Here is a 27,175-nt window from a genome sequence, read left to right as displayed (position 1 = left end):
CCTTCTAAATGTTTATACGGTTGGATTTGAGTAGGCATTTGGTTCTTTGAACATGAATTTAAATCCAGTCTGATAGTCACAATGTGCACATTATGTTCAGGAAGACTGGAAAGCAGTTCTCTTCCTCTTTTGGTTTCCACATGCCATTCTATCTCGGATATATAGAGAGGTATGTCATTTAGTGTTTGAATTACAAAATTTATCACCTCCTGGGTTGCCTAAAAAGCCAGAATGAGGACTATAAGCAATATCTAACTACTACATACGTGAAATATTTTAAAATTAATAAGTATTTCAGGCTATCAAAGTTATGCTAATTAAAACAGAGTGTTTTCACTTAAGGATTTATCCTTCTGCCAAGTGTTCAGATTGCACATTTTTAACATAATACTGATATATGATGCTTGTAATAAAGATTAATGGAAAGTAATGGCTCAGTCAGTAAAGAATCACCTGCAATGCAAGAGACCCAAGTTTGATCACTGGGTTGGGAAGATCCCCTAGAGAAGGAAATGACAAACTACTCCAGTATTCTTGCCTGGAAAATTCCATGGCGGTCTACAGTCCATGGAGTCACAAGAGTTGGACACGACTTAGTGACAGAACCATCACCAATTTTAGACAGAAAATATATCTTTTGACTATGTATGATATATATATACATATATATATATACGTACACAAACACACACATATATATATGTGTGTGTATATATATATACAAATATAGATATATATACAAATATAGATATATTTGCAATTGAATAAGTATATGTGCAAGCTTAAAATCATTTGCTATGAGCTATGATTAATTTTAATATCTCAAATAACTGAAATAATTTTTAAAGTTGTGTCCTTGTACGTATAGCGAAGCAAGTTTTGAAAAGTACCATGCAAGGTGTCCTTCTTTTGTTTTTTCTGCTGGAATTTTGTAAGAATATCCCTCTCTATGCTTTGCTAATCAGCATAGCTAACTGACTTAGTAACAGATTCCTCTGTGAAGCCATCATTTACCTGTCTGTGTTTTAGTTGAACTAATGACTTAGTGGATAGATTTGTTAGGACCTTCTGCTAGGATTAGTGTGACCTGTCTTTCTGGGACAAAACAAGCAACAAAGAAACAAAAAGGAAAAAAAAAAAGAAGCAGAAAAATTGGAGGAAATGGTCGTGGTTTAGTCACCAAGTTGTGTCCGACTCTTGCAACCCCATGGACTGTAGCCCGCCAGGCTCCTCTATCCATGGGATTCTCCAGGCAAGAATACTGGAGTTGGTTGCCATTTCCTTCTCCAGGGCATCTTCCCAACCCAGGAATTGAACCCAGGTCTCCTGCACTACAGGCAGATTCTTTATTGACTGAGCTATAAGGGAGGAAATGGTGATCAGTGTTTATATTATTGGAAATTTAAACTATTCTTATTAGAACTGATCTGAGTACTAAACACTTATGTTACTAATCATATTATAAACTTCAGTGATCTGTTATTGCCATGGTTTTATAATGATTTATTTGATTCATGCAAAATAAGTATATGAGAAATTAAGTTTTATTTGGAGTGATCTTTGCATTTGGCAAAGACAATAAATAGAAAATTATAGACAGAAAAAATCACCTAAAGTATACCAAAGTTATGAAAAATGATAACAATATTTTAATAAAAAACTAAGGTGATTAAGAATCAAGTAGAGAAAAAGTTTAGACTAAAGAGAAATCACAAATCAGAATTTTAATATAGTTAGTTATTGGTAAACATGCAGTAAAACCTATTATAGTTACATTATTTCCTACAAAAAATGGAAATTGGCATTATTTCTATTTCTTGGTATTAGTTAACTGTGTTAAGTCATAGTCTTTATTGAATTTTAGAATAATACTAAACTATTTGATAGAATTGGATTTGAATACAATTATTTTTGAATAAATGAAATGGGGAAAGTATTCTTATGTAATTGTTTCTGCTACTTAACTGATTAGATTTTTTACTTGGAAATTGAATAAAGTAAGGAAAACAGAAGATTACGTTTTAATGAATCTATTTTTTACTGTTAATTTTGGTAGTATAGAAGAAATTTTAACAATAAAACTATTGAATCTAGAACATGTGTACTATTATAGGTGTTTTCATTTTGTTTTCTGACTAAATATACTAAAAATAAACTTACTGAAATATGGCAAATTGCATGAGTTACTTTGGGGTAATGTTCTAATCTACAACATTTTTTTCACTAAAGTATAAGGCAGTTTCTTAGTCAGCTGTGGCATTGTAATAAAATACCATGAACTGTTTGGCTTAAACAACACACATTTATTTGTCAGAGTTCTGATAGCTGGAAGTCCAAGGCACATGTCAGTTTACTTCCTGATGAATGCTCTCTTCCTGGCTTGGAGGTGGTGGCCTTTTCACTGTCTTCATCTGGTGAAGAGAGAGAACTCCAGTGTCTCTTCCTGTTCTTATAGGTGTAGTAATGATTCCATTGTGAGGGCCCCACCCTCATGGTCTCATCTAAACCAATCATCTCCCAAAGGCCCCATCTTCAAATGCCATCTCCTTGAGAGTTAAGGCTTCATATATGAATTTGGGAGAATGCAGTTCGATGCAAAGAAGTCAGTTTTCCAAATAGTCAACCATCTGAAACTAATTTTGTGCTTGCATGTTTGAAAATATTAAAGAAAGCAAAGAAATGAAAATTTTCATGATATTTTCTTTAGAAAGAATAAGAAACTTGTGAGGCTTTGCCCACTTGTTTCTTTCTTTTTTCTAGATGTCCACTGTGACAGGGGTTGGGGAAAAGGAGAGCATGCAAACCAGAGGACCTAGCAAGGTAGGAATCAGCTGTGTTTTTCTTTTTTGTTTATGTGTCTTATTATTAGTTTCTAGTATCCCCCTCTGGCAATTAGAAAAATAGCACACAGTAAAAAAAGGGGTAGAAAGAACAGACAGTGGTGCATTTTCATTGCTTTTGTGCTCCCCTGAATTCAGTTTTTATTAAATGGGTGCAGTGGTGTCGGGCAGAGGAGGGCTACAGTCTAATGATGTAAGTTTCATGTGTGCAGTAACACTTGCATCTCCTCTCTAGCTTCTGCCCTTTGTTGTTGGTGTTTTAGTATTTTAAGTTATAAGATTAAGCTCTGGTTCTGTCTTCCGTTCAATATATGTCTGAAGTTACACTGATATTCTGCAACATATTATGGAAATGACTAAGAGTACCTGCCCACTGAATGCTCATTCAAGCCTTTGTCTCTACCCCATCATAAGACAGGATGGAATGGTGCAGGCTCAGCTATTTGCTTAATCAGTAAAACTGGAGTGATGAACCATGAAATGGTCTGAATCAGATCTTAGAATACATACAAGGACTGGACCATCTAAATTCATTCTTTCATACTGTAGGTACACAGCTATCACATGGAAAGACTTGCTGATGACTTTATCCTGACTGTTTTTCAGTGCTTGGTATAGGATAATAAATAGGGAGCCTCTGAAGTTTGCCCATGTATGAGGTTTGGTTTGGGAGTGTGTGTGCCGCTTTTGTGTTTAAGGTAAAATATTGGAAGAAATTTGTTGATTCAGAGATGATGATAATTGAAGGGTTTGTACTTGTATTACTGGCTTAATTCATTTAGCATAATGTCCTTAAGATTCTTCTGCTTAAATGAAGTGTCTAATGTAGGCAGACTCATAGAAATGGAAAGTAGAATGGTGGTTGGCTAGGGACTGAGGGACTATAATTCAATTTGTACAGAGCTTCACTCAAACAAAACGAAGAGGTCTAGAGATCTACTCTTGAACATTGTACTTATAGTTAACAGTACCTCAATGCACACTTAGAAATTTAAGGGGATAGATCTCATGGTCCATGTTCTTTTACCACAATTAAAAATAAGTAAATAAATAGTAAGTAGAGTAGAACAATACTGCTCCTGGAATAAACTGCACTTCAAATCAAGGAAATTTAAAGCACATAGTTTATTGTTAAGTTTCACTTGTTTTACAAACTAAAATAGCCATCTAACTTCTGTTTTGGTAACTCACATTTAATTATGAAGATAAAATATTTATATTTATGCATATAAAAGCATATGTAATCTAATCACATAATAAAATAATATAATTTATGTGTGTTGACATTTGAAGAAGACATTTAAATAACAGGAATATAGCTGTAATGTAGCCAAACCTAAGTTAGATCTAAAACACTTGCTTTTCATTAAAAAAAAAAAAAAAGGAAATTGTCAATGTCAGGAAAATGAGGTTGTCAGGAAGCTTCTATAGACGTTTAGTTAAACTGGGGTAATTTGAATGCAAACAGTATTTACATGTATTTTTAGATCACTTGATCCCACAACAAATCCATGGACACACACATGCATTTTACCCACTGCCTGTACATTTCACTCAAAGTCAGTATGAGTGGCTTGAGTTAGAAGTTAACACATAAGGCAGAATTTGATTGAATCATCAGGTCTTACACTATAGGGGGAAAAAAAAATCACCTTTTAAAAGAGTTTGGGTAGTCACATTCAGAGTTGCTAAAGAATTTTCTTTATTAACTATTCATTTCAAGGAATGACTTCTTCATTTTCCATTCAATTCCCACATGACTATCATTACTCTGAATGTGTCAGCATTCTCATGATTCCTCTTGCTCTGCTCAAGTTAGAGAATAACTTAAGTTTTAATTCTGCTGTGTTTGAAATACTATAAAGGCAGTATGTGGTAAATTCAGCATGGCTTATTGGTAATACTGTATTTCTCTAATTTTAAAAATTATCTAAATAAAAATAAGCATGCTTATTACTTTTATATAGCAGGGATCATTCTTTCATGACTCTGTGTATATTTCTTCACATTTCAACTTTTGAAATAAATTTTACCTCTTCACCTTGAGAAATTATATTTTAATGTCATCTTGATAAACAGTGAAAAGTTCAAACTCAGGAGCCTGGGTTTAAATTCCTTCTCATTTAATATGTCAGTTACCAGTTGTGTAACAATTCACCCCAATACTTAACCGAAAAAAAAAAAAAAAACTATCTTAGTTTCTTTTCTGTAAATCAGGAATCTGAAAACAGTTTAGCTAGGTGGTTCTGGCTCAGGATATCTCAGAAGTCAGTAGTTAGTCTATTGACTAGGGCGTCAATTATTGTTAAGGCTTCTGTGGATGGAGAAAGTATCTGGTTCCAAAATCACTCACATGGCCCTTTCCACAGAGAGAACAAGAGAGCCTGCAAAACAGAAAATACAGTTATATAATCTAATCTCATGAATGACATCCAACCACTTCTGTCTTGACTTGTTGTTATGGACATTGTTGGAAGAAACTCAGCAAATCTAAGCCAAACTCAAGAAAAGAGATTACAGAGGTTGTGAATATTGTGTGTGTGTGTGTGGGGGGGGGGGCGGTGGGGATCATTGAAGATTATTTTAGGAAGTCCTTATCACACTTATCTTGTGACATATTTCTTTGCATGTAGAATTGGACTAATAAAACTAGTCTCACAGTAAGTGAATTGAGTTTTGTAATACGTATAGCACACCACACTCTCTCAATATCAGCTGTAATAATGAAATGGCACCTATTGCCTGAAAGTCTAATGTTTTTATCTAGTGTCAGGCTTTCTCTGCTCCCATCAATTTTTCTTTTAGGTGACTAGATTATTCATATTTAAATATAGAATTTATTGTTTACCTATACACTGCTGCTGCTGCTGCTGCTAAGTCGCTTTAGTCATGTCCGACTCTGTGCGACCCCATAGACGGCAGCCCACCAGGCTCCCCCGTCCCTGGGATTCTCCAAGCAAGAACACTGGAGTGGGTTGTCATTTCCTTCTCCAGTGCATGAAAGTGAAAAGTGAAAGTGAAAGTGCTCAGTCGTGTCCGACTCCTAGCGACCCCATGGACTGCAGCCTACCAGGCTCCTCCGTCCGTGGGATTTGCCAGGCAAGAGTACTGGAGTGGGGTGCCATTGCCTTCTCCATACCTATACACTATACACTCTATAATGAGAATCTCTCTCTGTGAGTTTAAACCTTACCTTTCAGCACCGTTTGCAATCTGGCCCTTTGTTTTCCCAGGTAACCAAACATACTACTGGTTTTATTGGATGAGACTCCTGGTTTTCCTTTGCCTCTTCCCATAGATTTTATTTTCTGCATGAATCTGTAATGCAACTCTCCTTCACTAATCGAACTTTCTCAGTGCTATGGATATAATGTTGAGCAGTTACCGCTTATCTTATGGAACTTCTGATTTAATGAAAAAAAAAAAAAACAGAAATGAGGGAGATTACAGTGTAGCATTCATTCTTCCCCTGGGTTATAGACATTGTTGCTATGGAAAAAATATTAACATATCCTAACCTATGTTACGGAGAAGGCGATGGCAACCCATTCCAGTACTCTTGCCTGGAAAATCCCATGGGTGGAGGAGCCTGGTAGGCTGCAGTCCATGGGGTCACTAAGAGTCAGACATGACTGAGCAACTTCCCTTTCATTTTTCACTTTCATGCATTGGAGAAGGAAATGGCAACCCACTCCAGTGTTCTTGCTTGGAGAATCCCAGGGACGGGGTAGCCTGGTGGGCTGCCATCTATGGGGTTGCAGAGAGTCGGACAAGACTGAAGTGACTTAGCAGCAACAGCAGCAGCAGCAGCAGCAACGTATGTTAAGAATTAAGATATCCTGAAAGAAGTTACATTTAACATCATTAGATCTAAAGAGATGAGAAAATGAACAGATTAAAAGATCTTGAATTGACAGGGTTGGGGAGCAATGAATGAAAAGCAAGTCCAAGGCATATGGGAATATTATATTATTCCTAATTGTTTTATTTGAATAGTTTGTAAGTAACCAATGGGATTATAACTCACCTATAAAGTAGTGATACTGTCCCTAGTTCTCTTCCATATCTTCTATACATTGATTCAGGTACAAAAGATAATGTGTGGAAAGATCTTAATAGAAACACTTAGTTGACTAATTTAGTACTAATGAGAGATTCTACCTCAGGTTAAGCTCATATTTCATGTGACCTGATTTTTAATCAGTGATGAAAACATGATTTATTTACTAATGTGAATTTAACATTATAGCTTTCAACATCTTTAATTATTTTATGACTATGTCTATAATGGCTTTGTAATCAGACTGACTGGTCTCAATTTAGAAGTAGATAAATAGATATCTACATACATATGTAGAATAGGAAATTATATATGTATGTGTGTGTATGTATGAGATATATATCCCACCTTATATCATGTATGGAGCTTCCCTGGTGGCTCAGATGGTAAAGCATCTGCCTGCAATGCAGGAGACCCGGGTTCAATCCCTTGGTTGGGAAGATCTCCTGGAGAAGGACATGGCAACCCACTCTAGTTTTCCTGCCTGGAGTATTTTAACTGAGGTATATTTGGCATATATTGAGGGCTTCTCTGGTGGCTCAGTAAAGAATCTGTGTGAAGTTCAGGACTACCTACAATGTAGGAGACCCAGGTTTGATCTCTGGGTCAGGAACAATCGCTGGAGAAGGAAACGGCAATCCCCTCCAGTATTCTTGCCTGGGAAGTCCCATGGACAAAGGAGCCCAGTAGTTTACAGTCCATGGGGTTGCAAGAGTCAGACACAACTGAGCCACTAAATCACCTCCACCCCTGGCATATATTAACTTTGTTATACAATATAACAATTAGATATTTGTATAAATTACAAAATGTTCACTACAATAAATTTAGTTAATCTGGGAGTCACCTTCACCATACAAAGTTACAAATTTCTTTTTGTAATGAGAACTTATAAGATCTATTCTCATAGCAACTTTCAAACATGCAATACAGTGTTATTAACTGTAGTTACCATGCTGTATGTGGGTTTCCCAGGTGGCTCTAGTGGTAAATTACGTGCCTGCCGATGCAGGAGACGTAAGAGAAGTGGGTTCTATCCCTGGGTCGGGAAGATCCCCTGGAAGAGGGCATGGCAACCCACTCCAGTATTCCTACCTGAAGAATCCATGGACAGAAGAGTCTGGTGGGCTACAGTCCCTAAGGTTGCAGAGTTGGTTACAACTGAAGCAACTTAGTAAGTACACACAATGCTGTATATTACATCCTCACGACTAACTTACTAACTGGAAGTTTGTAACTTTTGACCCTCTTCACTCATTTTGACTTATTTTGTTTTATTCTTATTTTTTCTTTTTTATTCTTTAGATTTCACATATAAGTGAGATCATACAGTATTTGTCTTTCTCTCTCTTGATGTATTTCACTAGCGTAACACCCTCAAGATTCATTCATACTTCAAATGGCAACATTCCCTTCTTTTTATGACTGAATAATATTTGTGTGTGCAACTGTGTTTTTGTATTCATCCATTGTCGGGCACTTAGGTTGTTTCCACATCTTGGCTTTTGTAAATAATGCTGCAATGAAATGGGCATACATATATCTTTTTGACTTAGTATTTTTGAATACTTAGCCAGAAGTGGAATTGCTGGATCATATGGTAGTTCTATTTTTAAATTTTGAGAAACTTCCATCTTGTTTTCCATAGTGGCTGCACCAATTTACATCCCCACCAACAAGGTACAAGGTTCCATTTTTTCTACATCCTTGTCAATACCTGTGATTAATTGTCTTTTTGATAATAGCCATTCTAACAGATGTGAGGTGATATCTCATTGTGATTTTGGTTTGTACTTCTGTCATCATTAGTAATGTTAACATCTTTCCATGTGCCTGTTGGCCATCCATGTATCTTCTTTTTTTTTTTGGTGTATTTTTTTTTCTCTTTATTTTATTTAACTTTACAATATTGTATTGGTTTTGCCATATATCAAAATGAATCTGCCACAGGTATACATGTGTTCCCCATCCTGAACCCTCCTCCCTCCTCCCTCCCCATACCATCCCTCTGGGTTGTCCCAGTGCACCAGCCCCAAGCATCCAGTATCGTGCATCGAACCTGGACTGGCAACTCGTTTCGTATATGATATTATACATATTTCACTGCCATTCTCCCAAATCTTCCCACCCTCTCCCTCTCCCACAGAGTCCAAAAGACTATTCTATACATCAGTGTCTCTTTTGCTGTGTCGCTTACAAGGTTATCGTTACCATCTTTCTAAATTCCATATATATGCGTTAGTATACTGTATTGGTGTTTTTCTTTCTGGCTTACTTCACTCTGTATAATAGGTTCCAGTTTCATCCACCTCATTAGAACTGTTTCAAATGTATTCTTTTTAATGGCTGAGTAATACTCCATTGTGTATATGTACCACTGCTTTCTTATCCATTCATCTGCTGATGGACATCTAGGTTGCTTCCATGTCCTGGCTATTATAAACAATGCTGTGATAAACATTGGGGTACACGTGTCTCTTTCCCTTCTGGTTTCCTCAGTGTGTATGCCCAGCAGTGGGATTGCTGGATCATAAGGCAATTCTATTTCCAGTTTTTTAAGGAATCTCCACACTGTTCTCCATAGTGTCTGTACTAGTTTGCATTCCCACCAACAGTGTAAGAGGGTTCCCTTTTCTCCACACCCTCTCCAGCATTTATTGCTTGTAGACTTTTGGATCGCAGCCATTCTGACTGGCGTGAAATGGTACCTCATAGTGCTTTTGATTTGCAATATCTTCTTTGGAAAAACTTTGATTCAAATCCTCTGCCCATTTTTAAATTAGATTTATTTATTTATTTATTTATTTTTTTGCTTTCTGCTATTGAATCACATGAGTTCTTTGTACAGTTTATATATTAATCCCTTATCAGATACATGATTTGCAAATATTTTCTCCCAACTGGTAGGTTGCCTTTTCATTTGATGATGATTTCCTTTTCTGTACAGAAGGTTTTAGTTTAATGTAGTCCCACTTGTTTATTTTTTTTAATTTTATTGCCTTTACATACATTGCCATTTCCTTCTCTAGGGGATCTTCCCAATCCAGGGATTGAACCCAGGTCTCCCACATTGCAGGCAGGCACTTTACCATCTGAACTGAAGGGTTTAGAGGCCGTCAAATGGACATGACCTATAAAGGCAATTTTGATGGTTTTACATAGAAATGACCTCTAATAGAAGAGAACACAAATGGGAACTATTTGAGATACATTTCTATGTAAAATATAGTTTGCACATAATTCAGAATTTTAAATGAGCACTCTGCAACCGAGTCCAAATATTAATCATCTCTTGAGGTTTTCTACTATGTACCAACATCAAATCTACATAGGAACAAACATTACTCCTGCTCTTCTCTTCTATATCAAATGTCCTGAAGCCTTTGTGTCTCTCTGGAGGGAGGCTGAGTTTCTGAAGGCACATTCCAGTATAAACATCATCGATGGGGTAGAGAAGGACCTGGTACTACTGTAGAAGTATGTATAAAATAAAACTTATCCTGAAAAATATACATATAGTAGAATTTAAATGAAGGGAAGAGTGATGTCAAATTTAAATGGCAAAAACAGCTGAAGCAAGAAATTATTGTTTTTTGAAATAAGGACTACTGTCATTAGGAGAAGGCAATGGCACCCCACTCCAGTACTCTTGCCTGGAAAATCCCACGGATGGAGGAGCCTGGTAGGCTGCTGACCGTGGGGTCTCGAAGAGTTGGACACGACTGATCGACTTCACTTTCACTTTTCCCTTTCATGCATTGGAGAAGGAAATGGCAATCCACTCCAGTGTTCTTGCCTGGAGAATCCCAGGGACGGGGGAGCCTGGTGGGCCGCCATCTATGGGGTCACACAGAGTCGGACACGACTGAAGCGATTTAGCAGCAGCAGTCATTATGAAAACAAATAAAATAACTCCTGCTGGTCTAATTCTAAAATCCTATATTTTATCATAGTCACATAAAAGATACTTTACTACCAGTGGAGATATAATGTTGATGTATACCTGTCTGCTCCCTCTACACCCCTAAAAAGAAGCAAAGGAGAATCTTCTGCAAGTCTGAGGTAACTACTCTTATCTCTACATTGTAATCACTGTAGCTCAGGAGAGGAGCAGCATTAAACACATTTAGAAATAGCATAAACACTTTATGACTTATGAGCTAGAGAAGTATACACAGTACATCTTTGCATAGCTGAAATAAAATTGAACATTCACTATGTTATTTCAAATTAAAGCAATTAATGTTATTTCAAATTAAGCTGTAAGCATGGTAGAACTGACAGGTAGTTACTGATGATTTAATTTAACCTCAATTTATATATCAAAGTATTTAATGTCAAGTAGAAAAATATCTCTAATTAAATAAATGGATAAATAGTATTTAGCTTGCATCTTTCTCTTTCCCCTAATAACATTGAATTTTTCCACTCTTATAAAATACAGTTTTGAGTTCTCCTTTTATAAAAAAGTTACAACAATCTGTTCATATTTTAGAACAATATGCATTTTAAGTTCACTGCCACAGGTGCAGCTTTGGAATGCCCTGTAAACTACTAAATCAATGTTAAAAAATGTAGTGTAATCATTTATAAGATGTATTTTAGATAATATCACTTTAGATATTTGTTGTTGTTTCGTCACTAAGTATATCCAACTCTTTGTGACCCCGTGGACTGTAGAACACCAGGCTTTCCTGTTATTCACTAACTCCTGGAGTTTGCTCAAACTCCTGTCCATTGAGTTGGTCATGAATTCAACCAGCTCATTCTCTATCACCCCCTTCTCCTGCCCTTGATCTTTCCCAGCATCAGAGTCATTTCCAATGAGTTGGCTCTTCTCCTCAAGAGGCCAAAGTATTGGAGCATCAGCTTCAGCATCAGTCCTTCTAATGAATATTCAGGGTTGATTTCCTTTAGGTTGACTGATTTGATCTCCTTACTGTCCAAGGGACTCTCAAGAGTCTTCTCCAGCACCACAGTTCAAAAACATCAATTCTTCAGCATTCAGCCTTCTTTATGTTCCAACTCTCATATCTGTACATGACTTCTGGAAAAACCATAGATGTGACTAGACAGACCTTTATCAGCAAAGTGATATCTCTGCCCTTTTATACACTGTCTAGGTTTGTCATAACTTTCTTTCCAAGGAACAAGTGTTTTTTTGTTTGTTTGTTTGTTTTTGTTTTCAATTTCACGGTGCAGTCACCATCTGCAGTGATTTTGGAGCCCAAGAAAATAAATCTGTCACTGTTTCCACCTTTTCTTCATCTATGTGATGGGACAGGATGCCATGATCTTAGTTTTTAGAATGTTGAGTTTTAAACTAGCTTCTTCACTGTCCTCTTTCACCTTCATCAAGAGGCTCTCTAGTTCTTCTTCACTTTCTGCCATTAGAGTGACATCATCTGCATATCTGAGTTGTTGACATTTCTCCTGGCAATCTTGATTCCAGCCTGTGCTTCAGCCAGCCTGGCCTTTTGCATCATGTAATCTGCATATTAGTTAGATAAGCAGGGTGAAAAATATAGCCTTGACATACTCCTTTCAAGTATGTTTGAAAGGAAACAAGTCTGTTGTTCCATGTCTGATTCTGTCGCTTCTTGACCTGCCTACAGATTTCTCAGGAGGCAGGTAAGGCGGCCTTCCTTTCTCTTTAGGAATATTACACAGTTTGTTGTGATCCACACAATCAAGGCTTTAGCCTAATAAGTTGTGATTTAAATGACATCCATTAGGATTTATAACTCATTATATAGAGTGCTCTGTTCTGTGCAAATAACACAAATATCTAGATATGAAATTTATCATTTTTTCTTAACTTAGTTCTTTAATATTCATACTATAAAACAAAGAATCAGCACATGTGAGTCTAAAAAAATAAATTTAAATATGCCACTACATGACTTATGAACAGTCTGAAGATGTCTAATACATAATAATGACTGATTCGGTGTTGTATTCATTTATCCACCACTTACTGTCAGTGTTACTGCAGGTTACACTTGAGCCAGCCATATGCCATAAGGCTACCTGAAGGTCAGTCCTTGGTCTTAGAACCAGATTCTCTCTTTGTATGTACTTCTGCTCACATCTTCTTTTTTTTCACAGCAAAATACAAATATTTAACTGAAGAATTTATCCTCTTCACTCTTAATGATATGATTAGGAAAATTCACCTTTGCTGCTGTCCATTTTCATTCATTTAAAAATTGAAACTGAAACCTTAGTGTAACTGATGAATAGCTAGATAGAGTTAGAAATAGAGCTCTATGAATGGGTATGAAAAAAGTATGGATCAAATTTTAGAAATAGAAATAAAAAATGAGAACTCTCTGGCTGATAGAAGACAGCAGCCACTTAAGTCAACTGGAGATTTAAAATGAAAATTCTGGAAACATATGAACTATCACATTACCACATCTTTTCTATTTAACTCAATTTATATTCTTCAAATTCAGACTTTAATTATACTTAAAAGGATTATATTTATTTCAAATTTTCATTTTATTATAAATAACTTTTCATTTCAGTTTCTGATTTTTCATCCATAGCATTTAGAAATATAATTTAGTTTTTTATATTGGTTTTGTACTTTGCAACCTTACAAAATGTGTTTATTTATTCTAGTTGCTTTTTGTAGACCACACAGGATTTTTTGTATGATATGGCCATGTCATCTGTCAGTAACGAGAGTTTTTTTTTTTACTTTCCAATTGGGATAACTTTTACTTTTTTTTCTTGCCTACTGTACTGTATCAAACATCTAATGATGCTAAGTAGAATGGCTGAGAGTAAACATCCTTGTTTACTTAATTTTATATAAAAAAATTGTCTTTCACCATAAAGTATTGCCCTATCTGAGATTTAGAAAATAACCTTCTATTTCTGGTTTAATGAAAGTCTTTATGAATGTCAGCCTTTATCTAATGCTATTTCTGAGTCTGTTGTAATGACCGTATGGTTTACCTTCTCCGTTTGCTAATATAATCAGTAATATTTATTGCTTTTAAATGTTAATCTGTACTTATATTCCAATTAAGAGTTTTTGCATTCATATTTCTGAGGGATATCGGTCTATAGTTTTCCTTTCTTTTAGTTATCTTTGTCTGATTTTGTTACTAGCATAATACTGGCCTAAAGAATTAGTTGGGACTTATGAAAACTCTCTTTACTCACAGATAAGAGAAAATAAACTCAATTTTCATGAGGAGTTTATGTAGAATTAGACCTTAAGTTTTTTGAAAAATTCACTAATAAAGTCATTATTATTTCTGATGTTTTCTTTTTGGGAATATTTTAATAGCTCCAAGGCTACTCAAATTATTTCTTTTTTAGTGGACTTTGGTAGTTTGAGACTTTGAAGGAATATCTCTATCAAAATTATTTATGTAGTTAAAATATCAAATTTGTCACAAATAATTCATAATATTTTTATTATTCTATAACATTGTAGAGGCAACTAATGCCCTCTCTCTTAAGAGTTCCTGTCAATGGTACTTTATTTTGTTTTTATTTTCAATCAATTTGAGTAAAGGTAGATCAATTTATTGATCTAAGAGCCATCCTTTTTTCTTGTTGACTATTTTCTATTATTATTTTTTCTATTCATTAATTTCCATTCAGATAATTATTATTTGATTTTAATTTCTTTCTTTGTATTTTGGAGTCTTCTTCCATTTTTTTCAAGATAGAAATTGAGGTTATGGATTTTAGACCTTTTGTAATATAATGCTATCAGTTTCCTTCTTACTACTGATTTAGTTACATCCCATGCATTTTGATGTGCTTAGTTTTCTTTTTCATTCAGTTTAAGATATTTTCTAATTTTTATTTGTATTTCTCCTTTGACCCACTGGTTATTTAGAAGTGTATCATTTACTTTCCAAATACTTCAGAATTTCTAGCTTATCTTTATATTATTATTTCTAATTTAGTTGTGTACAATAAGCATCTTATGTATATGTGTATCATTTTGTATTTATTGTGACTGTTTACAGACTAGAATATGAACTAGCTTTTAAGTGTGTTCACTTAAAAATATTGGTATTGTTGAGTATTCTATAATCACCAACTAAACAAGTTGTATGATAATGTTGCTCAAGGTTTTATTTTCTTATGTCATTTTACTCTAGCAATTATTTAGAGAGTGATGTTGAGATATTTCATTATAATTATGGATTTGTTTAACTCTCTTTACAGTTTTATCAGTTTATCCTCTGGAAATATATCTTGTATCTTGAAGCTCTTCTGTTAGGTATATTAATATTAAGGATTCTTATATCCTTTTCAGGGATTGGCACCTATATGAAATTATCCTCTCTGCCTGAAGGGTTATTTTCCTATTCCTTTGCAAGTTTGCCTCCTGTAACTCCTTCAGGTCAGAATTTGTATATTATTTCCTGAAAGAGACTAAATCACCATCCAACTCAAAACTAGCCTCTATTCCACATTATTCTCTCTTTTAATCATTTTGGTTTTAGTGATAACTATGAATTTTATAAATAATGTATTTTAAATTATATTTGTGACTGTGTTTTATGTCTTTTACTGTTTTCCCCACCATAGCCTGCATAAAGTAGGGATTCTTCTCTTCACATCCTCGTGGATGGCACATAGCACATGGCATTCAGAAATGTTTGAATAACCATGTGAATGAATAAGCTATTCTCTGTGGCTTTGTTCTTTGCTTCCATTCTTTTTCTATTTTAAAAAAATCATTTTTACCTCTCATTTCTGCCTGTTCTTTCTTCTAAGTACACCTAAACTCCACTGAGCAATGAATATCTCCATCACCTCAACTTGTAAATCTCTAAATCTCTGGTCCCATATAACTTTGTAATATACTCATTTATAAAATTGTTTAGTCTTTTTCCTAAGCAGTGAACACTTTACAGAGAGAAGATGGGACTATCCTAGCCTTTCTAGTGTTTGCATCTAGAAATGGACACATTTTTTACTAGAATAATTATTGTCATTTAATATTCACCTGTAAGTACAGGCACTAGTCTGTATTTACTCTCAAAGATATAATTTTTATAAAGACACTTATAACTTACTTCAAAATATGTCAGCAAACAGTGTGATATATGGGGTATATGTTGTTTAAACTGTAATCCAGGTACTTCTAGCATTCTCTTTAAGAATTCATCTTCCATGGGAGGTTGGCTGTTGTTCTAATCAAGAATCCCAGTCACAGTACTGTAACTCTATTCTGAATGTCAGAATTATTATTTTTTATTCCTGTGTAAGACAATAGTTGAATGTTTACTGACATTATAAATTTAAAAATAGATCTTCATAAAATCCAATATGAATATGATAAAGTTAATAGGATTGTATCACAAATGTTAGACTTGTGTCCCAATCTACATCAGCTGGACATATGAATTCAGCAAAGTGTGGAACCTAAACCACTAGGCTTTAGGAATGGTAACCGAGTCTTGACCTGGGATTAGATTTTAGTTTGTCTCATGCTAATGAGACAATAATAGGGGAACAGAATTCTGCCTCTGGAATGCTGTGTTTGATGTCAGAGAAAAATAGTAGGTCTCAAGCCTGCAAATAACATGTTGTGCCAAGGATATTTTATACTACAAGGAATATTGTTCTTCTATTTGCTGAAGACATGAGAGCTTTGGAAAGCTTCTGGAAAACAGTTTTATAGTCATATTAAAATTTAAAGATTTTTTCTAACTTATGACTGAGACAAAGTAATTCATAAAGCTTTTCTAGTTTTCTATGATAATTTTGCCTGAAATTGTAAATCTATGATAAGAGCACAACCATATTCTTAAAATATACTAAGTATTATTATTAATGAGAAAAGGTGCTGTCAGAGGTAACAAATATATATTCAAATACTAAGAAAAGGGGCTTCCCTGATGGCTCAGATGGTAAAGAATCTGCCTGCAACGTGGGAGACCTGGGTTCAGTCCCTGGGTTGGGAAGATCCCCTAGAGGAGGGCATGGCAACCCACTCCAGTATTCTTGCCTGGAGAATCCCCATGGATAGAGGAGCCTGGTGGGCTACAGTCCATGGGGTGGCAAAGACTTGGACATGACTGAGTGACTAAGCATAGCACAGCACAAAGAAAACTATCTAAATAAAGTTAATTATATAAGAAAATCTGTAAATGAATTTGTTTCTTTTTATGCAAGATTAAATACTACAAGGAAATGGCAACCCACTCCAGTGTTCTTGCCTGGAGAATCCCAGGGATGGGGGAGCCTGGTAGGAGGCCGTCTATGGGGTTGCACAGAGTCGGACACGACTGAAGCGACTTAGCAGCAGCAGCAGTTTCATTTTTAGACATTTTTCAAAAGTGTTTTTCGGTACATAACTTTACAAGGGCCGTTTTAGTAACAAAGTCAACATTTCTTGTGAAGATGTGTCTCTTTCATGCTACAGAAGCACTACCCTTCGTTAACAGCTCGGCATACTTGCTATGCCTGAACTGTACATGATCTTTCCTCCGTTTTTCCCCTCGATGAATTACTCTTTCATCTGTTCCCTAAACCACGGATAATTTTCAATTTGCTGCTTATTCTACTGCCAATTGACCCTCTCAGCCTATTGTGATTTTCTGTCTCCTCACCCCATGCTAGTATGTATTTTTTCCACTTATCATGAAGTTTGGAATTTGTTTTCAGTGTCTTAATATATGTCTTACATTCATCATTTGATTGCAAACCATTAAGCTCTTTTGTTTTTTACGCAATGTCTAGTGCCTTTAGGTAACTATTGATTATGATAACCAGGTAGTATCTTAAAAATAGCAGCTTAAAGACGGGCTACGCTGCTAATTGGTATATCAGGCTATTGTCTACTTCATTTTCATCACAAATTGCTTATAGTTTAGTCTTTTTATCTTTATTCCTCTCTGTAAACTTAACATTTCAGTTTTGTAAAACTATCAAAAAATAATTTGAAAAGTTCTAGTATATTTTCTTGGAACTGATTTTTTAATAGGAAATAGTATCCAGAGCAAGATGGCCCTGGGCTAGTAATTGACACACTTATCTGTTCTTCCAAAAAATATTTTGTAATCAGATGTAAATTTCAGAAAGCAGTCACATCTCATAGAATATGAAATTTAAACTAGGTTAGGCTAAATATGTTACTATAAGGTAGGGAAACTTCCCTCATACTTTTGCAACATATCCCTGAACTGTTAATTAAAAACTTTTATTACTAAGTTCCAGACATTGTTCTTAGCACCCGGGATTTGGAAAATAGCATCAACAGAAACCCTTGTTCTAGCATTGTATTCTGGGTCAAGGACAAACCGACAATTTTATCCTGAATATAATATTAAAGAGTGATAATTGCCTTGACTGAAATTAAAGGTTGGAAAAAGCAATAGGAAGTCATATAGAAAGTCACAGTGGTTGGGAAGTGAGAGGTAGAGAAGAGGTCAGAGAAGGCTTTTCAGAGCAAGCAATATTTGAGTGTATACATGAGTTAAATGAGGGAGACACATAAAGGAATCTGAAGGAAAAACTGTCCTTCAGGCAGGGGCCAGGAAAATGCAAAGTTTTAGGGGAGGGGACTGATCTTAGAGATTCCCTGCATCAAGAAAATTAAGAAGGCAGATGCGGTCAGAATTGATACTTTGCAAGGCCATCTAATGTAAGAAGGGGTAAGGATGATTTCCTAAATGAGATAGGAAGCCAATGGATGAATTTGAGCAAGGGAAAGCAAATACCTGGTTATGAGCCCTCTTTACTTTCTTCTCCCCTTGGAGAATCTCCACTTCGTCCTCAGAGCAGGAATAGTCAGAGGGAGAGGTAGATGGCTTTGAGCAGGCTGCACTCATGTCACAGCTCCTGGTTGATTCATACATATTGTCTAACTGTCTGAGTGAGTATTTAGTTTTAGGAAACTGTCTATGGCCATTACTTCCCATTTAGTTCAAATATATGAATCAAATTATCACTACATGAGTTTGTGCTTAGTTGCTCAGTCATGTCCAAATCTTTATGATTCCATGGACTGTAGCCCACGAAGCTCTTCTGTTCATGGAATTCTCGGAGCAAGAATACTGGAGTAAGTAGCTGTTCCTTTTTCCAGGGCATCTTTTCCTGACCCAGGAATCGAACACAGGCTCCTGAATTGCAGGTGGAGTCTTTACCATCTAAGCAACAAGTTCAGTTCAGTTCAGTCACTTAGTCGTGTCCGACTCTTTGCGACCACATGAACCGCAGCACACCAGGCCTCCCTGTCCATCACCAACTCCCGGAGTTCACTCAGACTCACATCCATCGAGTCAGTGATGCCATCCAGCCATCTCATCCTCTGTCGTCCCTTTCTCCTCCTGCCCCCAATCCCTCCCAGCATCAGAGTCTTTTCCAATGAGTCAACTCTTCACATGAGGTGGCCAAAGTACTGGGGTTTCAGCTTTAGCATCATTCCTTCCAAAGAACACCCAGGGCTGATCTCCTTTAGAATGGACTGGTTGGATCTCCTTGCAGTCCAAGGGACTCCCAAGAGTCTTCTCTAACACCACAGTTCAAAAGCATCAGTTCTTTGGCACTCAGCTTTCTTTATAGTCCAACTCTCACATCCATACATGACCACTGGAAAAACCATAGCCTTGACTAGACGGACCTTTGTTGGCAAAGTAATATCTCTGCTTTTGAATATGCCATCTAGGTTGGTCATAACTTTCCTGCCAAGGAGTAAGCATCTTTTCATTTCATGGCTGCAATCACCATCTGCAATGATTTTGGAGCCCCCAAAATAAAGTCTGACACTGTTTCCACTGTTTCCCCATCTATTTCCCATGAAGTGATGGGACCAGATACCATGATTTTCGTTTTCTGAATGTTGAGCATTAAGCCAACTTTTTCACTCTCCTCTTTCACTTTCATCAAGAGGCTCTTTAGTTCCTCTTCAATGTCTGCCATAAGGGTGGTGTCATCTGCATATCTGAGGTTATTGATATTTCTCCCAGCAATCTTGATTCCAGCTTGTGCTTCTTCCAGTCCAGCGTTTCTCATGATGTACTCTGCATATAAGTTGAATAAGCAGGGTGACAATATACAGCCTTGACGTACTCCTTTTCCTATTTGGAATCACTGTGTTGTTCCATGTCCAATTCTAACTATTGCTTCCTGACCTGCATACAAATTTCTCAAGAGGTAGATCAGGTGGTCTGGTATTCCCATCTCTTTCAGAATTTTCCACAGTTTATTGTGATCCACACAGTCAAAGGCTTTGGCATAGTCAATAAAGCAGAAATAGATGTTTTTCTGGAACTCTCTTGCTTTTTTGATGCTCCAACGGATGTTGGCAATTTGATCTCTGGTTCCTCTGCCTTTTCTAAAACCAGCTTGAACATCTGAAAGTTCATGGTTCATGTATTGCTGAAGCCTGGCTTGGAGAATTTTGAGCATTACTTTACTAGCTTGTGAGATGAGTGCAATTGTGCAATAGTTTGAGCATTCTTTGGCATTGCCTTTCTTTGGGATTGGAATGAAAGCTGACCTTTTCCAGTCCTGTGGCCACTGCTGAGTTTTCCAAATTTGCTGGCATATTGAGTGCAGCACTTTCACAGCGTCATCTTTCAGGATTTGGAATAGCTCAACTGGAATTCCATCACCTCCACTAAAGCCATCAGGCGAGCTCCTTAATTTATCACTCTCTGTCTGAAATTAGAGAATCTTTTAAATTGAGATGCTGGGATAATCAGTAAAGGCCTCTTTGTTTACAGGAGGAGAGAATAATAGTTCTGAGCTCTAATTTGTAAAGTTCCTGAAACATCTCAAGTAAATTGACCTGTGATGATGGAGGCAGTTAAATGGAACAAGCTGAAGTATTTCTTCCTTTCCTCTGATGGACAGACCCCTTGGGCTAATTGAAAATGTACAAAGGCCTCAGGGCCCTGGTGACATTTCTCTTCTTTGGACCCACATGATATAAAATTATTTAGTTTTCAATCTTCAATTAATCATTATATATTCTGTAAGGTAAACATATTTTTTGTGGAGTCTCACATTTGTGTTGCATATTGCTTTATTGATAGCCTCCTCAGGTGGACTTCAATAAATATCTCTATTATTTGACAGGTAGTTTCTCAGAGTTCACTGTTTATGCAGTTAAGTAAGATGAAATATTCTACTTTCTAATATAACCTATTCTTGGGTGGTTTGTTTTATGACTACAATGAAATGATGTTGTTTGGGGACATGTTTATGACCTAGAGGATGAAAGTTCCTGAAATGATAAAAATATTGTATACATGGCATACATTTGGATTCCTTCATTGTTTCAAAGAATTGCCATCATAGTTTGTTCCGTGTAAAAACGCATGTAGATCTAGACTCCGTTGCTTGGACTGGTCCTCATCACCGACTCTCCTCAGTCCACAACTGGAGAAGTATGTTATTCCATAGAAGCCCCCCTCCTATGAAAGCTCACACAGTCTTTCCTCAGTGCCTCAGAAGATAGTTCTCTGAACAGAGCAAAGTCAGCACTCTCAATGTTTTGACTATCTCTTCATCTAAAGTGCACATTAACTCATTAATGAATTCAGTGTAGATGGAGTCAGAGAAGCTGATAAGCCAGACTTAGTATTATTTTTTAATTTTTTAGCATTAATGAAGAAATTACTGTTTTTTAAAAAAATCTTTTACACAGTCTACATAAACTTCTTTTCCTTCTATGTAACTCAGCATATAAATATATACTGTAATGTTTGAGTGTGGACAAAGACAATGAAGACAGAAATAGGAAGTAGTAATTTGTGTATATTTGATCTTGAAAAGAGCAGTAGGAAAGGGATAGAAATAGAAAGAATAGTAAGGAGTTAATTGTTGTAAGAAAAATGAAGTTTTCTCAAAACCAGATGGTTAAACATGAATGTGGTCAAAGAGATGGTCAGATTTTAAATGTATTATATTTTGAAGCTAGAGCCCACGGGATTTCCTCCTTCATTAATCATGAGGTGAGAGAAACAAATAAGATGAAGTGTGAATCAAAAGTTTTTGTGGTTTGGAAAAGGAAGAATGGAGCCACCATCATTTGAGAGTAGAAAGATTCTAGATAGGTGAAACTTAAGGTATTTGTCAGCAATCACATGTAGATGTTGAATAGACAGCCGTATATATGAAGCTAAAGTTCATCAAAAAGATCTGTCTAGAGTTATACATTTTTTAGTACTCATCATGTACATGGTATTAAAAATAAGAAAATCAGTTTAAGTAAATGAGTTTTGGGATACTCCAATGCTAGGAGGTCCGTTAGATTTGAAATAAGATATACATGAACTATATAACTCTGTATTAATCTTTAATCCACAATAAATCAAGGAAGAAATAAGATTGTCACTGCATAACAATGGAACTCTAAATGGATGCATGCTTTCTTTACAATAAAATTCTGTAGTTAGGCATAAGATTAATTTCTAGAGAACAAGAACAATGTAGTTCTGAAATTATTTTAATGATTTATATATTTTCAACATTTTATTGACATTATAGTAGAGAAATAGGAACTTAAAATTTTTAGCATATAATTTTAATATTCTCAAGATAGTATCTGGAGATAAGAAAATTATCTGGTTTCTAAAACTCTCATTTTAATTAATGAAACTTTATAATGATATCTAAAATTGTATCATTGTCTTGTGTTTATTTTCAGTTCTTTTCAGTGTTGCTTAGTTATTTCACTATTTTTATTGAATAATTTAAGTGAATGTTTTCTTCAGTTATTTAATTAAAATTTAGACAGATAACACAAGTTTCATCCTAGGAGTGGCATTATAAGATTTCTTATCTTGTAACACTGTTATGTTAACAAAATGTTATTTCATGAAATAATGTTTTGATGTGGTTGACTTAGATCTATTTTAGCATCTACTCAAAATTAATATTATAAAAGTGTGAATTTGCAAATTAGATTTGCTCTCAGTCAAGAATTAGCATGAGAATTAGGGTGCCAAGGTATATATGTCTTTGCTTGTATATGTGATTGAGCATATGTATGTGGGTTTGTACAAGAGCATATTTTTAGCATTTATTGCTTTTCTCATTGATATTCATAAATTTCTGTTCATGTTTACCTTTTGGTTTTTTTCAGTTAAAGTGTTTCCCATTCAGCTTTATCATATCTCTATCAAAAATCTTGTATTCTGGATTCTTTTTTTATTGACCGTTTTTAAACTTTGCTTCTATCTATCACTGAATATACCAAATAAGCTTGTGGCACAGATGGTAAAGAATCTGCCTGCTATGCAGGAGAACTGGGTTTGATCCTTGGGTTGGGAAGATCCCCTGGAGAAGGGAATGATAGCTCATTCCAGTATTCTTGCCTGGAGAATTCCATGGACAGAGGAGCCTGCTTGGCTATACAGTCCAAGGAGTCACAGAGTCAGACACGAATGAGCAACCTTCACTTTTCAATCATTTCTTTTAAATTCTATTTGAAAAATAGACCTCAATTATAGTATGTGACTCTCTGTATTTAAACATTATTTTTCAATTTTAACTATTATTTAAACTATTAAAATTCCATCATCAGAAAGATAAAATATGTTTAAGAATGCTCTTATCAATGGTACATAGCTCTAATTGCACTGTTTTTTCCCCTCACAAAGAATGTATACTTTTCAGTAAATTATTACTTTGAATCAGCTGTAGCTAATAAGGCTAATTACATGTTTTAGACAGAAATAAGAAATCCCAATATTCCAGAGTATTAAAAGTTCTATACTTGAAAATTTTTCCTGTTGGATTATTATGTTTATCATAGATGAAGATGTAAATTAGTATCAAAAGGAATATAATCTGCAGTACTTTATGAGAGATCAAGTTTTGGAAAATAATATTTAATCCAAAAGAGTTATGGAAAGAAACATCACACACATTTTATAGGAAATACAGATGGCCTAATCTTTTCATGGGCAAAAGGCTAAATCTATGTCATTTTTGAAAAAAGTTTTTAAATATAAAGGCCTTTGTTCATCCTCAAAATAATATCCTTTGCTCTCTTCCTTGAATATTCCACTGGTTAAATAATAAAGTGTTCCTTTGAATAACAGCTTTGTTTGTGAACATACCTCATATTAGTAAATCAAGATGAACTCTCTACTGATTAGTCAATCGACCAAAATCAGGGTTCTGAGGGAAGAAGTTACATTTAATCATATAGAAATGTAATGTAAGTGTCATGCAGTGAAGATTCTGGATTCTGTTGTATTCTTTGGAAGAGTGTTGACTTCTTCATCAGGAAGGTGTTGAATTACCTGGACTCAAACTTTAAACATGGGCATTTGGGCATCAGCTTAAATCTCGTTCTGTTCCATCTTTAGCTTGACCATTTAGAGTATTACCTACTAATATATGACACTGGTTTGCTTGGAGATTAAGGAAGAGTTTATATACAGATTTTGAACACCCTCTCTCTAGTTTTGTCTTTTTATGATTCTCCATACCTCTAGAAGAGGTTTGGTTATATAGTATTCTGTTTTTTTTTCTCAGGCCAATTAAGAGTTTCAGCAGTCTCTTGTTATCTGACTGGAGTCTGGTCTTAATCTAAAAGAAGCCTGGCTTCAGTCCAGAAGACAGAAATTTGAAATATACTCTCTTCCCATGCTCTTCCTCCAGATGTCAGCCACAGAATCACCCGCTTCTGGTTTCTCTTCAGTGCATTTAGAAGCTGAGTTTTGTGTGCTGTCTGGAGTTCACAGCTGTCTACTCTGTCAGAGGTGGTCCAGGAGAAATTTACTTCACCATAAGCATCTTTTAAAATCAGAGTTATTAATTCATTCTAATTTGTCCAAGGACATACCCCTTTATTGGGAAAATCACATGAGCTTCTTTTCTAATGTAGTCTATAAATCTATGTAATTATAAACCAAATTTTTTAAAAAACTAAAAAATATATTATTCCATAGCTTTGAAAGCCAAGCAGTTCTTAATTATTAAAGCCAGTAATAAAAGTCATTATGAAACTCTCAGTGAAAACTTTGTTTTTCTTTAAGATGCAGCTTTTTGTTGTTATTGTTCAGTCGCTCAGTTGTGTCTGACTCTTTGCGACCCCATGGACTGCAGCACACCAGGCTTCCCTGACCTTCAGCATCTACTGGAGCTTACTCAAACTCATGTCCATTGAGTTTGCCATCCAACTCAATGCCATCCATTGAGTGATACCATCCAACCATCTCATCCTCTATCATCCCCTTCTCCTCCTGACTTTAATCTTGCCCAGCATCAGAGTGTTTTCCAATGAGCTGCATATTTTATCAAGATAAAATAAGATGCCAACATATGGTAATCATTGGAGTTTAACTTTTGCTCTTTCTGTCAAAGTTTATGTTGTATTAGATCTCGACAAGGTATAACTTGAGTACTCACATAATGAGAGAAAAAGGTTTTTGGTGAACTCATCTCCAAAGTTTTCCAAGAGAGAAAAAAGTAGGAAAAAAAAAAAGGACCAAAAAAGGGATATGAATGAGAGCTGCCTAAAGAATGTTATAATCAGTGGTTCAATAGAAGGGAGGTCTGAAGGCTGTCAGTCATAATTCTCAGGGAGTAGTAAAGGGGCCATGGAAGAAATTATATTGGACAAATAACCTCTGTTCTATTAAAAGATTATTTCTGGACTTCTGTTATTAAAGATAATTCTTGCTAGTTCTCCTGACAGTTTTACTGATATCATTGGAAACTGAGTGTCACTGTCCCCCTTGAAGCCTTTTCATAATCTGTCAGAGGCTTCCCAGTTCCTTTTGTCTTTTTTTGGATGGAATGGGACAATGACATTTCTGGTGACCTTCTTATATATAATACTGACAAGTTTTTCTTTTTCTCACTATATCAAAAAATTGATTTGAAAAGATAAAGGAAGCCTGTAGTGTTTATTTCCAGAACAAGGCAAAATTCTTCAACAAATATTTATTTTCCACCCTGAGACGTAGGACGTCTTTAACCATGGTACAGAAAATTAAGCACAATTAGTGTTTCAAGGTTTTAAAATAGGCAACATGTGGGTCCTTTTTATTAGAAGAGTATAGATTTAAGGAGTATTGAAGTAGTTTGAACACTTCAGGGGAAGGAACAGAAGGGAAATATAAAGAGTGGGAAAAAATATGGAATGAGCTTTGGTGGAAGTTTCTCACGCATTTAATAGTTTTAGCTAAAGAGTTTGAGGGAGGTGATTCTAGATTTCACATTGCATTCAAATGTCTCATAGTATTGATATTTTTAAAATGTAGACCACTGGATAGTCAAGATGTTATGTTCTTTTTGTTCTGTTGTGTCTCTCAAATAATTTTGTTCATGCCACAAAGTGTTCCACAATAATTCTAAGCTGTAATTAGTGAAATTATATCAGGACATAGATAGATATGTACATAAATTGGCATTATAATATGCAGAGATGTTAAAGAGTTTTTGTTGTTGTTGTTGTTCAGAAGTGGCACAGAATTTTAATAATGTGACCCAGGATAAAACTTAATCAGCTATAAAGGATGGTTCTCGTGTTTCCAACATCTGGCCGAGTTTGCAGAAGCACATCAAGGATTCTAAGATATGTAAACTACTACCAAGTTGAGAGTCTAATGTGAAGATCTAGAGACGATGAATTTAGATTATTATTTTGAAACATTTCAAAGGAATGTTTTTTTTTCTCAAAAGGCAAAATGTCTAAGACAATAAACATTTTTATTTTGTTGTTTTAAGATGGTAGAGATCTATGTCTACAGACAGTAGAGGTGGAAAGTAGATAATAGATTGAAGATCCTTTAGGCAGTTGACGAAGGAAGGTGGGGTCCACGGCATAAGTAGAATTCAACCTTTTATGGGAGGAGACTGTGTTTTCTCCCTAAGAACTTAGAGCAGAAAAGAGAAAATGACAAAAAAAAAAAAATGCTGAGAAGTGAAAAATAGAAGGATAAGAGGAAGGGCTAGAATAGTGTGCAAAAATGTGTAATCACCAGAAGCTTCAAACACCCAGAGACTAGGAGCCTTCATTTTGAATCTTACTAATCTCATGCATTTTTTCCATTACCCTTAGAACAAAATCTAAATATTTTATTCACCCTTTGCCTAATAGGATGTGGAATAAACTATTTTGTCTTCTGTGGAATATAGTAATCAATTGATGGAAATTAACAGAAAGAATTTAGTAGTTTGAGGAACTGATTTAAAACATTGTCTTACTTTAACAAGACTTTCCAGGGCAGTCAAACCTTTCAAGATGACTTGATTTACCTTTCATATTAACAATAGCAACAACACTTGGTTTAGGGACCTTTTATGCCCCTTCACCCCTTCATAA

General features: G+C 35.4%; 1 long non-coding RNA gene across 1 annotated transcript in view; it reads left to right on the top strand.

Annotated features, from left to right (window-relative positions):
- LOC133251023 (uncharacterized) overlaps positions 1 to 27,175 on the top strand; it is a 273,371-nt gene that overhangs the window by 135,058 nt on the left and 111,138 nt on the right. Inside the window, exon 3 of the long non-coding RNA XR_009737488.1 lies at positions 2,761 to 2,820. This is a non-coding gene — a long non-coding RNA (uncharacterized LOC133251023). The remainder of the gene's footprint in view (positions 1 to 2,760; positions 2,821 to 27,175) is intronic.

This window comes from Bos javanicus, chromosome 7 (assembly GCF_032452875.1).
Source record: "Bos javanicus breed banteng chromosome 7, ARS-OSU_banteng_1.0, whole genome shotgun sequence".
In the NCBI taxonomy this organism is placed as follows: domain Eukaryota; kingdom Metazoa; phylum Chordata; class Mammalia; order Artiodactyla; family Bovidae; genus Bos; species Bos javanicus.
This window is presented reverse-complemented; position numbering and strand designations above follow the sequence as displayed.